This window comes from Megalobrama amblycephala, linkage group LG8 (assembly GCF_018812025.1).
Source record: "Megalobrama amblycephala isolate DHTTF-2021 linkage group LG8, ASM1881202v1, whole genome shotgun sequence".
Lineage (NCBI taxonomy): Eukaryota > Metazoa > Chordata > Actinopteri > Cypriniformes > Xenocyprididae > Megalobrama > Megalobrama amblycephala.
This window is the reverse complement of record NC_063051.1, coordinates 4,976,269-4,994,025: the sequence shown is the minus strand read 5'-3', so window position 1 is coordinate 4,994,025 and position 17,757 is coordinate 4,976,269.

The following is a 17,757-nucleotide window of genomic DNA, read 5'->3' as shown; positions in this document are numbered from 1 at the left end:
TGTTTACACCTGGTCACTTCATACGTTTTCTTTGATCGGATAGCTATCCGATCGTGAAAAGACCAGGTGTAAATACACTCTGAAACGCATTCGAGATGCATCTGATCACTCAAACCACTTAAGGAGGTGGTCTGGGATGTATTCCAGTCAAAACTAAACAAGTCTAACTGCATCTGGTTGTTGAAACCACATATGTAAATTTCACCCCTTCCGCAAACTGCCGCAAATGAAACTGAAAGTAAGTCGCAGATGCTCAACACACAATCATCTTCAATAAAAGTAATGAGACTAAATGATTTCTCCAGTGCTGTTGCCGCGCTCTCTCATATTGCGGCTTTTGATTTTGAAATTAGCTGATGATCAATAAAATGTAGCTCATATTTGTTGCTTTCGGTGACTTGAACTCCATATATAGCGCAGGATTTGAAGATCAGATTTATATCCGTTTTGTGGAGACACATTTATTTGTCCAAGTGTAAATGAAATCGTTTTGGTAAATCAGATGTCTATCCGATCAGTAAACACACATTAAGTGACCAGGTGTAAACAGGCCCTCATTATGCTGGTTGTCGTATGTTTTGCAGCAGTTCAGAAGTTAAATGTCCGGTGAGTAGGGTAACGCTCTATCACGTTTGAGCTCTTTTATCGTACCCAAACACTCTGCATCGCAAGTGAACTCCCAATGAATTTTAGCACTTGTGAAAAGCCATTCATATGGAGCTAGTTATGTAATGCAAAATATCAAAATATATTAGTTTACAGAATTATACACTATGGTAAAAGCAGTCATAACATACTGTAGTGTCGTGCAAGGAACCGCATGAACGTAAGTCTTTATTAATCGATAATCTATTTCCCGTAGTTATAATTTCTTAGAAAAGGAATAAAAGTTGTTGGTGTTTTACTGCAACTATAGTGTTCGTTTCAGATGGAAACTGTAGTGAATAGTAGGCCTATGTATAGGTACGTTTTTGGAGTTTTGCAGAAATGTAAGAACTGTAGTTTGGTCACATTAGTACAACAGTAAAATGGATTGCAAATATAATTTCATGTTGTCTCTAGAAGTAAAAGTTTTTAAAGAAACTGCTCAGTGTGCCTTTGACACCATCAGTAACGTTTTATGTTTATACCTGAATTATGTGTTTCCTATTTCTATGAGACTCATTATTTCTACAGAAAAGATTCAGCTGCAACTAACACTAAACCACCGTTTTTTTGTATTGTATGACACTGCTTTAATGTGGCTTATGTAATATTAGTATTCAGCAAACTTTCTGAATAGGAGATGGAGGACAACCACAGCACAGATACAGAATAAAGGGCCTGTAAGAACTGACAAATGACCATTAGATCAATATGACTGCAGACAATCATTTCACTCAGACATTTATTTCACCTCATATGGGAATCAAAACATCAGCACTTCGACAGCAAAAATGAAAATGATGAACAGAAAATGTATATGGTCTAGTGATAGAAGAGGTCAGTGCTGCAGGTTTTATACAGAAGGCATCATTGCCCAAAGCGTTCTTCATATTTGTTTAAACCCTGGCACTGGACAGGCATCGGAAATCAGTAATAGGCATAGCAAGGTCAGTATTATTCGAGGATTGTGAGGAGGTCAGGGTGCGCCGAACGCTCTGTCTGAAACTATGGAGCATGTTGCCAATGCTATTTTTATGGAAGAAAATAAAGGTTTTTTAATTGTGAAGAGTCTTGCCTGGAGAGTTCTGTTCAAAAGGGGGCAAGCTACTGAGGTCAGTTTTATCAGACACAGAATGCACAATATGTTAATTTCGAGTGAGCAGTTTGCATGAAAATGTCACGGCAATGTTCCTCTCGTATTACGCATTAATCTGTACACTCTTGAATATGGACAAAGAATATTTTTAAATTTTTAGAAGAGTGTGCCAGTGTTAGAAAACTACTCAAAAAGTGTAGCTATGATACCAACTATGCCACAAATTAGCTAATGCAATCTTAAAACCTTTAGAGAACTGCAGCTACAAGCTACATAGTAAAAGTAGGTAACATTTTGTGTTCGAAAGTTACTGTTTTACGAAATGTGAAACCGCCCAAAGCAATTAAGGGCTTGAGAGAGCTGTATAAATGATTCACACTTAATCTTGAAATGCCAACCTGTTTAAAAACTACTGTGATTCATTTAACAAATTGCTAGTTCTGATTCAACAGACAGAAAATCGACTTGATTGCTGAAATATTGACATAGTAATTGTTACTTTTTTCCACAACAAACTTTGTTACTGAAAAGTGATTTAAAGGGTTCCATGTCATTCCACACCTGTAAGACCTTCGTTCATCTTCGAAACACAAATGAAGATATTTCTTCATAAAATCCAATGGCTCAATGAGGCCTGCATTGCCAGCAAGATAATTAAATAAAGCTACTAAAGACATATTTAAAACATTTCATGTTGACTACAGTGGTTCAACCTTAATGTTATGAAGCAACGAGAATACTTTTTTGTGCACCAAAAAAACTAAATAATGACTTTATTCAACAATATCTAGTGATGGGCGATTTCAAAACACTGCTTCACGAAGCTTCGAAGCTTTACAAATCTTTTTTTTAAGGTTGAACCACTGTAGTCACATGAACTGTTTTAAATATGTATTTAGTAGCTTTCTGGGCACTGAAAGTGTTAATTATCTAATTATCTAAGCCATCAGATTTTATCAAAAATATCTTAATTTGTGTTCCAAACATGAACGAAGGTCTTAAGCCACGCACACACTTAATGATTGTAAGGCTGATTATGAATGTAAATTGATACTTATGACTGATCGCGCTCAAACGTGTCCAGTCAGAGCCAGTTGTGTTTAGTCTGCGATTACAGTTGGTGTTCAAATTCCATGTGTAAGTATTTAAATCTGCTTCAGTCGCAGGAAACAATCGCTGTATGTTGAGCACAGTCTTGGAATGTTTTAGCTATTCGTTAAATGTGTGCCCGGCTTTACAGGTGTGGAACGAGGGTGAGTAATTAAAAACCAAGAAATTCAGTTAAATTAAAGGTGCCCTAGATTATGTTTTTAAAAGATGTAATATAAGTCTAAGGTGTCCCCTGAATGTGTCTGTGAAGTTTCAGCTCAAAATACCACATAGATTTTTTTTAATTAATTTTTTTAACTGCCTATTTTGGGGCATCATTATAAACGCGCCGATTTTATGCTGCGGCCCCTTTAAATCCCGTGCTCTCCGCCCACAGAGCTTGCGCTTGCCTTGAACAGTGCCTTAACAAAGTTGACACCGCTAATATACATGTAACCCTCAAAATGGATCTTTACAAAGTGTTCGTCGTGCATGCGGCATGTATGCGTCGGATTATGTATACTGTTATATTGTTTACTTCTGATTTTGAATGAGTTTGATAGTGCTCCGTGGCTAACGGGTAATGCTACACTGTTGGAGAGATTTATAAAGAATGAAGTTGTGTTTATGCATTATACAGACTGCAAATGTTTAAAAATGAAAATAGCGGCGGCTCTCTTGTCTCCGTGAATACAGTAATAACCGATGGTAACTTTAACCACATTTAACAGTACATTAGCTACATGCTAACGAAACATTTAGAAAGACAGTTTACAAATATCACTTAAAATATCATGTTATCATGGATCATGTCAGTTATTATTGCTCCATCTGCCATTTTTCGCTATTGTTCTTGCTTGCTTACCTAGTCTGATGATTTGGTTGTGCACAGATCCAGACGTTAATACTGGCTGCCCTTGTCTAATGCCTTTTATAATGTTGGAAACATGGGCTGGCATATGCAAATATTGGGGGCGTACACCCCGACTGTTACGTAACAGTCGGTGTTATGTTGAGATTCGCCTGTTCTTCGGAGGTCTTTTAAACAAATGAGATTTATATAAGAAGGAGGAAACAATGGAGTTTGAGACTCACTGTATGTCATTTCCATGTACTGAACTCTTGTTATTTAACTATGCCAAGATAAATTCAATTTTTCATTCGAGGGCACCTTTAATATTTTGCTATTTGTAGCAACAGAGATAAGATAGTCCTTCCAAAGTAAGGGAGCAGAAGTTTTTTTCTGTTCTTCCTACCATCCTGCTTCTAGCATCATCAATAGACTCAAGCACCTTTCTAGGGCTTCTTTAGATGGACGTTCTTTAGGGGCCAGACCTGAGCATTCCTTCAGAAAAAAATCCAAACCTTTGGAAGTGTCTCTCTCTCGAGTTCTGGCATCAGGTTCAATCCCCCAGTGCATCTCAGAAGGGATATATGGAAGCATCTACAGACACGTTTGATGCAAGCAGACATCCTGGTGCATAATTTAGTGGTCTGATGCAAAATGTCCAGCAATTCCTTCTCATCAGTTTAATAGCCACTCAAACGCACCACACAAATGAATACATTTATTATCTTCTCAAACCAAAACTAGGATCAATATGCAACCCAAATTTTAATAATAAGTTGAGACAATAAGCTTCTAAAAATACAAAATACTATTGTACCAACTGTTAGAATGATTTCTGAAGGATCATGTGACACTGAAGACTGGAGTAATGATACTGAAAACTCAGCTTTGCCATCACAGGGATAAATTACATTATGAAATACATATATTAAAATAGAAAACAGTTTAAATTGTAATAATATTTCACAATATTGCTGTTTTACTGAATTTTTGTTAAAATAAATACAGCCTTGGTATGCATACGTTTTTTTCAAAAACATTTTAAAAAATCTTACTGACCCGAGACACTTCTGACAATACTATGTACAAATTTTCTCAGGCATACCCAGACATTCAGAACTGTTCCACACTTCCAACATAACCATTTACAGAAACATTTCTCGGCCTAATATTTTATTCTGTTGGCTGTTTTATTCTCATAGATAGAATTTTCAAGATCACACAACTTAAGAAGCTCTCATGCTTCATAAATTCATCAGGGAGGAAACATCCTCTCTTCCAGTAAAAGAGTAAGATTTGAGGTGTGTTCTTGCTGACATTAATATTCCATATTAAATACTTCAGAACCAGCGCTAGACATCAGACGCCTTTTTAACACCTCTAAGAGATGTACTGGATAGGTCCCCAAGCCTCCTGACCAAGAAACATGAAAAATATTGCCTGACAGAAAATGGAGGGATTTAGCAAATATTTGAAAATGAATCTTTGGTTCTGTTATCAGGCGGGATCAGCCGCAGCAGAGAGATGGAGAATCTCGTCCTTCCCCTGTAACACGAACCCTCACATTCTCTCAGCTCTTCTCTTGATCTGTCGACACACATGTCTGCTCAGCAGTGTGTGGGGAACGTGTGTGCAGAGCAGTGTGCAGATCAAGTATATTGATCTGAAAAGAGATGAATAAAACTGTGGAGTCTATCCACTAATTAGCTCCAATTAAATGCTTTAATTTCTCTGACATGTACATTTTAATCTATCTATCCCTTTCTTTCTTTTTTCTTTCTTACTTTTATTCTCTGACTATTAATCATGCTTTTACTTTGCTTTATCTTTCCATCCTTTGTAATTGCTTAAAATATCTATCTATCTATCTATCTATCTATCTATCTATCTATCTATCTATCGATTGATTGTGTAACAGTACATATATTCATGCAGTTAGATGTCGAATACAGTCAGTCACAGGCAATCTACACTCCGATCCACAAGGGGGCGCGCACGGTAATGCTTTTTAGCCTAACCACTTTTAACCAGCTTTAACCACCAACGATTGCAATAAGCTCTGTGTTTTGTTACTTTCAAAAAGAAACAAAGTGCCATCTTTCAAATTCTGTCCATTTTATCACGAAATTCAAACAATAAATGCCGTTTTATGCTTTTTGATGTGGCGTGACAGATCACTGTATAGGCGCCTCAGTGCAAACAGCAGCGCGGAGCTTGAGTTAACGTGATCATACCATCCTCTTCACTACTATAGACAAAAAATGTATTTAGTTACCACTTGTAGCACACTATGGGTTCAAGTGTAAGTGGTAACAGTAAATAAATAAATAAATTTTTTAAATACAGAGATAGTATATTAAAAGCACATTTTAGTTCATATTTCATGGTGTCTCAAAATAGCACAGTTGAGTACACTTAGATGTTCTTAAGATTTTCTTAAGAAGTACTAAAGAAGATTTTTTCGTATATTAAGTACAAAATTAGTGCGTAAAAATAGAGCACTTCAAGTACATTATAGAAATTTGCTTTTTTTTCACCTGGGCTGTTATTTTAGTATCAATTATATACTATTACAGTTTTTATTCATTCTTAAAAGGTTAGCTCACCCAAAAATGAAATTTCTGTCATTTATTACTCACCATCATGTGGTTCCAAACCTGTAAGACCTTTGTTCATCTTCGGAACACAAATTAAGATATTTTTGACGTGATCTTTCTGGCCTCAGATAGACTGCAACATTATTACCACTTTCAAGGCCCAGAAAGGTAATAAAATAGTCCATGTGAATACAGTGGTTCAACCTTAATGTTATGAAGTGACGAGAATACTTTTTGTGCCCAAAAACAAACAAAAATAATGACACTGTATTTGATCTGTGATTTAATTGACAGTTTTGATGTCAGGGCAGCAAGCATAAAGACAAGGCTAGAGTTTACATAGGCTTACATAACTTTATCATCAAATATCCACTATTAGTATGCACCAATAATCTCCAACAATATAACATGATGTGCCATCTAGGCTGTAATCACTAACATTAGAAAATTGCGGAATCATATCAGTCAGTACCACCATCATTATCCTGATTAAAATCATGGTGCAATTTATGTGAGCTGTGAATGTCCTCTTGAGCCCTGTTAAGTTGTATTGTGTTTTACGGTGGTGATTTTACCCCAGCTTTGAATCTGCAAGGTCAAACAATGGGCAGAGAATGTAGTCTATATATATGAGAGAGCAACACTGTGCAGGAGGCCTCATAACATAACATTAGATCTGGTGGGGCTTCTTATCAAGCTAAAAACAAACCTTCACCAATGTTAATAAACTACTTCATAAGTATCCACTGGCAAATACTTTTGGCTGGATACCAAACCAGAGTCCTATCCTTGTGCTATTGTGGACCAAGTAAGAACTAATAAATCAGACAAACCCATTTGGAGACAACAAAGCTGGAAAGAAACTAAATTGGATCTTAAGAGAGATAAAAGTGACTAGCTATCCAAAACAGTAGTGCTTACAAAGATTACCAGAAATACACTTTTGGGTGAGTAAATGGAGAAACTTCTAAATCAAGGTGTGTTTTCTTGGCCAAAGATCACAGTCCAAAATATGGAAACTCTGTCATTTTATTTACTCACCCTGATGTTGTTCCATACCTATATGAGTTTTTTTCTTCTGTTGAACACAAAAGAAGATATTTTGAAGAATGTTGGTAACCAAACAGTTGTCGGTAGCCATTGAATTCCATATCATTATTTTTTTTACTACTGGAAGTCAATGGCTACCGTCAGCTGTTTGATTACCAACGTTCTTTAAAATATCTTCTTTTGTGTTCAACAGAAAAAGAGAAACTCATACAGGTTTGGAACAACTTGAGGGTGAGTAAATGATGACAAAATTTTAATTTTGGGGTGAACTATATCTGTACTGTTCAGTAATGTACTGTACAAAGCATTCATCTTAGCAACAAGACAAACACTGCAACAATAATAACAGTCCTGCAGTTCTCTGTGGTCATTTCCACTACAGTCAATAACTGCAATGGAAGAAGCCGCTATTTGTGTTCATATGAAAAGAGAGAGCACATCAACGGTGTGATACAGGAGACCTGAAAGTAGCACAGGTTATCTGGATGAGCAGATTGATATACATCGTTGCCATGGATGAAGTGAAAATTAGGAAATATCTGACCGCTGAATGTCACAGTAAGGGCTAAATCAGATAGGGCCAACATGGAACCCATGAACAAACCCGTTTAGGGCCCATATCTCTAGCCCATATCTTGCCTACATCGACCCTACCATGAAATGTTGGCTGGATTAAATTTACTGTGAGAAATATTCACTGAAGTAAAGTGTGACACCTGCACCGGTGGCTGAATTTAGTCAGTTATTAATATCCTTGTTGTATCTGTTAGCTTTATGATAATGTGGTAATGAATGAATATTCATGATTGTATGCATGGCAGACACATAAGGCCCTATAAGGCCCTGTGTCTTCATATAGAACATATTTGACTTACTATAATATCATGCTGGATGCCTGTAAAGTGCTAAATAGTTTACAAGTTGAATATTTTAATGTAACCATTCAGTTGTACATCACCCCAACCTTTGGCAAAAAAAGTTGTACTCTGCATTTGAATGAAAGTCTAACATTCCTGAGTTTTCACACATTTGCCCTTGCATATGTTCAGCCATGCTATGCCTGTGCTTTTACACTAAAAATGTGTGGTTTCTATTTGATAAAAAGTAAAAGGTTAGCCTAGTCCCTCACACAACTCACCTGACGGTTTAATCCCCGCACCCAATTCATTCTTTTTTTTTTTTTTTTTTTTTTACCCCTCAATCGGTCTTTCCCTTTCTGCACCTGACTCTCTGACTTGAAATGGAATTTCTTCTCGTCAGCCTTGAATATATAATACAAAGGGATACCTTTGTCCTCTCTGTAAGTGCTGGGTAATGAACTGTGTGGAATGCAATCTGGCACTAACTAAAAACCTCTTTTCAGCCCCATTTTAGAAGGACGGCACTTTAGACTGAACAGCCTGACTGGCTCCCAACCCCCTACTTATTTTAAAAAAATATATCTTCCTCTTCTTCTTTAAATTGAGAAATTCTTACCAACATGAACTTCACTATATGCACTCTTTTAACATTCATGATTCTTTTTGCTCTGTGAGAAAAGGACATTTGAACAATCATTAGGCCTTGAGACTAAAGGTTACCCTATATTCCAACTACATCTGCACCCTCATGAAAAGTGTTTTTGATCAATATTACACAATGGCTCAAGTAAAGGAGAAATATTTATTTGCTGGTGTCTTTTCAGTGCGCTAGTGCCAAGTATGCTGAAGGTTATAATTAAAAAAGAGCCTTTTTTATTCAATTCAGGTTTTTTTGCTTTTAATGCTAAAAGGACAACCTTAAAGTACACAATAAATGGCTTTCCCAACCCATTTACTTTCATAATGTGCTTCAAATTGAGGCAGAATATTCAACAGAAAAAAGTAGGGTGGGACTTGATTGGATTGTGAAATATTATGCTTGTGCGAGTAAACCTCACTCCTCTGGCCTCAAGAGCCACACTAGTGACTGACGCTAGAGGCTGCAGTATTTAGCGTCCTTGTTAGCGTGTCCGCCTCCCATGCTGGAGACGGCAGTTCGAATCCCGCTCGGAGTGGTGTAAGTAAACCTGGAGGCGTTACATTGGTGCCGTGACCCAGATGGGAGTGAGGTTTTGGGGGTGTAACGGAGGCCAGCTAGTAAGAGCTGTGTGAGTAAACCTCACTCCCCTGACCTCAAGAGGCACACTGGTGACTGACGCTAGAGGCTGCAGTCTTTAGCATCCTTGTTAGTGTGTCTGCCTCCTATGCTGGAGTCGGCGGTTCGAATCCCACTCGGAGCGGTGTAAGTAAAACTGTTACATTGGTGCCGTGACCCGGATGGGAATGAGGTTTTGGGGGGTGTAACGGAGGCCAGCTAGTAAGAGCTGTGTGAGTAAACCTCACTCCCCTGGCCTCAAGAGCCACACTAGTGACTGACGCTAGAGGCTGCAGTATTTAGCGTCCTTGTTAGCGTGTCCGCCTCCCATGCTGGAGACGGCGGTTCGAATCCCACTCGGAGTGGTGTAAGTAAACCTGGAGGCGTTACATTAGTGCCGTGACCCGGATGGGAGTGAGGTTTTGGGGGTGTAACGGAGGCCAGCTAGTAAGAGCTGTGTGAGTAAACCTCACTCCCCTGGCCTCAAGAGCCACACTAGTGACTGATGCTAGAGGCTGCAGTATTTAGCGTCCTTGTTAGCGTGTCTGCCTCCCATGCTGGAGATGGCAGTTCGAATCCCGCTCGGAGTGGTGTAAGTAAACCTGGAGGCGTTACATTGGTGCCGTGACCCAGATGGGAGTGAGGTTTTGGGGGTGGAACGGAGGCCAGCTAGTAAGAGCTGTGTGAGTAAACCTCACTCCCCTGACCTCAAGAGGCACACTGGTGACTGACGCTAGAGGCTGCAGTCTTTAGCATCCTTTTTAGTGTGTCTTCCTCCTATGCTGGAGTCGGCGGTTCGAATCCCGCTCGGAGCGGTGTAAGTAAAACTGTTACATTGGTGCCGTGACCCGGATGGGAATGAGGTTTTGGGGGGTGTAACGGAGGCCAGCTAGTAAGAGCTGTGTGAGTAAACCTCATTCCCCTGGCCTCAAGAGCCACACTAGTGACTGATGCTAGAGGCTGCAGTCTTTAGCATCCTTGTTAGTGTGTCTGCCTCCTATGCTGGAGTCGGCGGTTCGAATCCCGCTAAGAGTGGTGCAAGTAAACCTGGAGGCGTTACATTGGTGCCGTGACCCGGATAGGAGTGAGGTTTTGGGGGTGTAATGGAGGCCAGCTAGTAAGAGCTGTGTGAGTAAACCTCACTCCCCTGGCCTCAAGAGCCACACTAGTGACTGACGCTAGATTCTGCAGTATTTAGCGTCCTTGTTAGCGTGTCCACCTCCCATGCTGGAGACGGCGGTTCGAATCCCACTCGGAGTGGTGTAAGTAAACCTGGAGGCGTTACATTAGTGCCGTGACCCGGATGGGAGTGAGGTTTTGGGGGTGTAACGGAGGCCAGCTAGTAAGAGCTGTGTGAGTAAACCTCACTCCCCTGGCCTCAAGAGCCACATTAGTGACTGATGCTAGAGGCTGCAGTCTTTAGCATCCTTTTTAGTGTGTCTTCCTCCTATGCTGGAGTCGGCGGTTCGAATCCCGCTCGGAGCGGTGTAAGTAAAACTGTTACATTGGTGCCGTGACCCGGATGGGAATGAGGTTTTGGGGGGTGTAACGGAGGCCAGCTAGTAAGAGCTGTGTGAGTAAACCTCATTCCCCTGGCCTCAAGAGCCACACTAGTGACTGATGCTAGAGGCTGCAGTCTTTAGCATCCTTGTTAGTGTGTCTGCCTCCTATGCTGGAGACGGCGGTTCGAATCCCACTCAGAGTGGTGTAAGTAAACCTGGAGGCGTTACATTAGTGCCGTGACCCGGATGGGAGTGAGGTTTTGGGGGTGTAACGGAGGCCAGCTTGTAAGAGCTGTGTGAGTGAACCTCACACCCCTGACCTCAAGAGGCACACTGGTGACTGACACTAGAGGCTGCTGTCTTTAGCATCCTTGTTAGTGTGTCTGCCTCCCATGCTGGAGTCGGCGGTTCGAATCCCACTCGGAGCGGTGTAAGTAAAACTGTTACATTGGTGCCGTGACCCGGATGGGAATGAGGTTTTGGGGGGTGTAATGGAGGCCAGCTAGTAAGAGCTGTGTGAGTAAACCTCACTCCCCTGGCCTCAAGAGCCACACTAGTGACTGATGCTAGAGGCTGCAGTATTTAGCGTCCTTGTTAGCTTGTCCGTCTCCCATGCTGGAGACGGCGGTTCGAATCCCGCTTGGAGTGGTGCAAGTAAACCTGGAGGCATTACATTGGTGCCGTGACCCGGATGGGAGTGAGGTTTTGGGGGTGTAACGGAGGCCAGCTAGTAAGAGCTGTGTGAGTAAACCTCACTCCCCTGGCCTCAAGAGGCACACTGGTGACTGACACTAGAGGCTGCAGTCTTTAGCATCCTTGTTAGTGTGTCTGCCTCCCATGCTGGAGACGGCGGTTTGAATCCCGCTCGGAGCGGTGTAAGTAAAAGTGGAGGCGTTACATTGGTGCCATGACCCGGATGGGAATGAGGTTTTGGGGTGTGTAATGGAGGCCAGCTAGTAATCGCTGTGCGAGTAAACCTCACTCCTCTGACCTCAAGAGGTGCACTAGAGCACTGCAGTCTTTAGCGCCATTGTTAGAATGTCCATATCCCATGCCGGAAACACAGGTTTGAATCCCGCTCAGAGCGGTGCAAGGGGTTACATTTGGAGAGGAGGTGTTTAAAAATAAGATATCTTAATGAGTTGTTTCAGAGGCGGAGCAAAATTGCATTTTGAGGAAATATTACTTCACAAATTACTTTGGAATTACATACACCAATGAATTGTTCATATTAATACAAAGAACCTTTATGAAATTCTTTGTTTTTGGGTGAACTATTCCTTTAAGAACATAAACTGACTTTAATCAGACCAAACTTTGTACTTGTACTTACAATACACCAATCAATTATTAGTAATAATCTGATATAAAGAGATGAATAAAGAGATGAAAGTGTTTGAGCACAAAGCATCATCTTCTGGATATAGGCTGGAACAGAACTGCTAGCAGAAGGAAAGGACAGAGAGGGCGCTCCCTGATGAGTGATGCATGATTCTTATTTGACAACCTGCTGATTGCCCTCCCAGGGAACAAGCAGATAAATCTGAAGAAACTGCCTTTATAAGCAGATTAGGTGTTCTTATACTGCCCCCTTGTGGTTGAAATAAATGACTCTGGACTGCGGTTAGCATGGTTGGGATTCACTCAAGGAACAGGGTTGTGAACCATTCAGAACTGAACTAAAATGCCTTTTGAATTCTAATTCTTGTTCTAGTGTAAAAATTCTAGTGTAAAAATACAAAATACTAATAAATCAAATAATAATGCTAAAAAAAATACAAAATATGATTTTCAGTATGATTTACCTATGCTTATTTCATTCATTTTAATTTCATAAACATTAAAATTAATATTATAATATTAAAATATTTAAAATAGTACTAATTGAACACACAGACTAGCCAATAATCATGGGCCGATCACTGTAAACTGAGAACCACAACATTTGATCACTGGATTTACAGAAATCATTTCACTTTTAAGAAGTGTTTTCTGAACATTGCAACATTGCATATCTAATAACTCCTGGTGAACGCGTTAATTAATATTTGAATTGTCACTCAGTGACTCATCTAATCAAGCATTACTGTCTTTGGAAGGTTTTTTTTTTTCTTCTTCCAAACACATTAAAATGTACAAATTCATGTCATTTCATATTTACATTCAATGCAGGGATTCCCAAACTTTTTTGTCAGCTGAACCTCTTTGACATAACGTATTTACTTGAAGTACTCCCTGAGATTTTAAGGTAATAGGTTAGGTCAATAATAAAATTGTCCATAATAATAAAATTAAGTTAATGGTCACATAACATGCAGGTAAACAAATTAAACATTTAATCTTTTATAGTAAGTGTTTTGTTTTGTTTTGTTTTGTTTTGTTTTAAATTATTAATTTTAATTTAACATTTTTATGATTTAATTAATAGCTTTTCATTAAACTCACAAACCCCCTGCAGTTCCATCACAAACCCCAGTCTGGGAAACCCTGATGTAATATTTAATGCACTTCATGTTGTTATGCTGCCTTCACGTGCTTTCAGAATTATCGTAAACATGAGTTTCCTAGGTAAAGTTGCACATGAACGCCTCCCATTTTCGATTCATCAAAATATCCACCATTAGCAACTATCTGACCTAAACTGGGTTCTAATTGGTTCATTGTATTCTAAACTTAATTGGCAATCAGTTGTTGAAGCTATTAAGGTATGCTGACCCAAAACTCTTTTACAAACCTGGGCCAAGTTTAAACCAGTAACCAGGCATCACAGCTGGCAAAGAGGCATGTCTGACTTTGACATGCATATATTGCCATTATTGTGTAATCAAAATGAAAATTATTATTGCTGGTCTTCAATGATAATGTCAAGTTACTGTAATGTATTTGCACCAAAAAAATGATACGGATTTATGCTGATATCGTCCAAAACCACACATTGCCAGGGGTGTTTTTATAAAATAACACACACACATTAATACTAATAATGTTCAATGGCCAATACTATTTAAATTCCAACTCATGAACTGAACAAGATCCAAATCTTCAATTCTGATTTTATTCCACGCAAGCCTCAACCAAACCAAACTAATCTAATTCCATCAGCAAAGCCATATTTATTTTATCCTGGTTTGCCACAGTACAACTGTAAATCAGATTCATCACACAAATATGGAAACGGTCAGTTATGGACTTGTATAATTTTGAAGACTGCAACTCAAATAAGCACACCTAACCTTCATTTATAGCGTGGAAATGAATTTTAAAATTTAAACTGAAAGTCTGGGGACTTGGGATTTGCTAAACCAGTCCCAGATGTGCTCATGCAGCCCCGTCCAAACCAAATGCTCCTGGAACGCATACAGTAGATGGTTGCAGAGAGATTCTGCAGTACAGTGCAGTTCAGCTGAGGTTAGGAAGATTGTTAAGGGGGTTTCCTGGATGTGGACACGGCGGCCAGGGACAGTCTAAATGCTGAGAGGTCAAACGTGATTCTAGAAGTGAACTAGGAGCGCAGTGAGCAGTTGACCAGAGGGGGGCGATATAGTGCTGTAGATGTTTTGATCTGTCTCATTCCTGTGTTTGCTCTTTTTGTGATCATGCTTAAAAGAATATTGCCCTACATAATGGTTGCCCAGCTATTAAGGTTTTGGGTTAAGGGCTCAGGCAATTTCCGAGGCAACTTTTGCCAGTGGGCTTTTACCATCTCTATGTCAACTGGATGAGACAGGGGCAATAAGCATTTCTGATAGTGCTTTAGTATACGCCTTCATTTGTTTGTTCTCATTTTTCTTTTTAAATTACACCAGCTTTGTACAGAACATATCCGCCCTGATGTTTAAGGCATGAGAGACAAAAAAATATAGTACGTTTGGAAACACAACAGAGGAGCAAATGTCTCAGTCAGCTTAACCATATCCTCTACACGTCTAAATTTAACAATCTTGCACATTGATTATATATGTCATCTCTTTTTATTGAGAGCGGTTTTACGCACACAAGCCCACAGATACACAAATATACCAATACACACAGATTCAGACTCTCAGCCCAGTAATAACCACCTTATAAATCCGACTGAGGTTAAGCATTCAGATGTCTTGGCCAAGAACACAATCCTAGCATAGACATTCAGTTGACCCATATGCTGATTAAAAGATTCATACTCTCCAATCTGGGCTGTCCCACCAAACTAAACATGCCAGCCCATTTTCATTAACTTCCAGAGGCCTATCAAAACACATTTGTAGCCAATATATACTTAAAGGAGAGGCGAATTAAATCAAACAGTCTTCTTTCCATGGTCTTTTTGAAAGAGAATCTGGTATAAAATTCAGTGGGTGAATTATCTTACTGGCTCTTAAAAACGTTGAAAGCAGCAATACACTGAACACTCTCTCTTTCCCTTTTTCTCTCTTCTGGGTTCAACAGGTGTTGTTCTGTTGACCTCAAATCCATTACAGCCCTTTACATTGTGAGTTTAATCACGTAGCCTACATACAGAAACAAGTGTATATTTGTAACCGCTTAAACATGACTATATGCGAAGCTTTTGGCACCACCAAGCAATAGTCTTTGATGTTTTAGACTGTTATTTTGAGGTTAAATGTCAAAATATGTTCAGTTAAAAGCAGAGTAAGCGTATGATACAGTGTCCTACCTGCCTGTCAGCACATGTATTTCCATACCTCCACGCACATGCTAGCGCAGACGTCACACGTCATCAGCGCGTTTCATGTTGTCACCGAGCATCGCAACTGAAACAGCAGCCGTCTTTTACAGTTCCTCATGAACTAAAACAACGAGCTTATGCTGCGTTCACGCCTTAACTTTGGAAGAGACGAAAACCCGTGACGTTGTTCTCTGAGCGGTTCATGACTCGAATTCATGCGTTTTCATTCCTTGCTGTACTCGTTCATGTGTTTTGGAGGAGGCATAGCTTTGTAGAGCGATCTGAAGGGAGGGTGGGATTTTGCTTTCAAAGCTAGCTCGCTATTGCTAGCCTCTCCGAAAATTACCTACCCTACCTTTAATTTAGGACACATTAAAAAAAGCTCAAATCCACATTCCAGAAGCATTAGTAAACTGTCCAGTAGAACATTCCAGCTAAGATTCAGGACATCAGTTTAATTTTGGGACCAATGTCAAACAATCACTTGCATTGATACCTAAAGGTTGATATGCACTGAATCTACTGACACCTATTGGTGTGAATGCATATTCACACAAAAAGCAAAGGTATTCAGTTATCAATGCCATTAGTCATTCATGACTGATCAAGACTGGTTTCTTATGCTCACCAAGGATGCATTTATTTTATAAGAAATGCAGTAAATGTAAAGTAATATGTGACCCAGAGCCACAAAAACTGTCATAAATTGCAGGGGTATATTTCTAGCAATAACCAACAATACATTGTATGGGTCAAAATTATTGATTTTGCTTTTATGCCAAAAATCATTAGGATATTAAGTAAAGACCATGTTCCATGAATATATTTAGTAAATTTCCTACCATAAATATATAAAAAATATATTTTTGTGAGTGGATATACATTGCTAAGGACTTTATTTGGACAACTTTAAAGGCGATTTTCTCAATATTTAAATTTTTTTGCACCCTCAGATTTTCAAATAGTTGCATCTCAGCTAAATATTGTCCTATCCTAACAAACCATACATCAATGGAAAGCTTATTTATCAGCTTTCAGATGATGTATAAATCTCAATTAAAAAAAAACAAATACAAACTTTATGACTGGTTTTGTGGTCCAGGATCACATATAATATTGTAACATTTTTTCATAATTATTTGATGAATAGAAATCTCAAAAGAAAGCATTTATTTAAAATAGAAATATTTTGCATAAAAACACTCAAAAACATTTCATTAACATACTAAACTTTTCAACAGAAATTTCATATTAGGTTTTAATTTGGGATACATTTCAGTCTATCATTTGCTCTATGCATTTGCCTTTTTTGATAACTTAAAGAAAGAACTCAATTTCCTTGACATTCAACATTTCATGGGTCAAACTGAAGCCTCACTCTATCTCCCATCTCAACCAGGTCCAATGCACAAACACACAAACACACACACACCTCATAGATGAATGTACTGCACCTGGTCTCCATCATCCAAAACCGACACAAAAGGCCAGATGACGCGGATCCTTTTAAGGGGTCATGTTTTAAGATATCTTTCCACCCTCTGCTTTTTTTCCCTCCACCTGTACATGTGGAGAGGTGCTCTAGCACTTATGAAAAAAGTGGCAGTTAAGTGTCTGGGGAGACAAAGGCGCTTGTTGCATTTGAAGGGGTGGGGGGCAGAAGTCTATTCACGGTAGGTGCGGTGTGAAAAGTAGGGAGGAAAGAGAATGAGAGAGAGTTTAGCTGTGGTAAATAGAGCGGCAGTTTAGTGAGGCTTAAACGCTATCTCTTTGGAGTTAGTCATGCATGCATGTTGATAGACGCGAGGTGGAGAGATGTGGCGTCAAGTGTTGAGTTGATTACAGGAAACAGGAGTGGATGTGCTAAGGAAGGACTATATGCTCTACACGTAGGCCTACTCTTGTTTTTTCTCTATTTGTTATGCTCACTTATTCTGTCTCCCACTAAACTTCACATATCTGTTCATGTAGCTCAGTGCAACGCTCTGGCAACTCCAAGATTATGAGTTTCATTCCTAGGTAACACATACTGATAGAATGTATAGCTTGAATGCAAATATGTAAATATCTTTTGATGTCACACACAATAGGTGGGACCAAAACCAATGTCTTTGATTTGAGCTGTGGCTTGGTTGATGCATGAG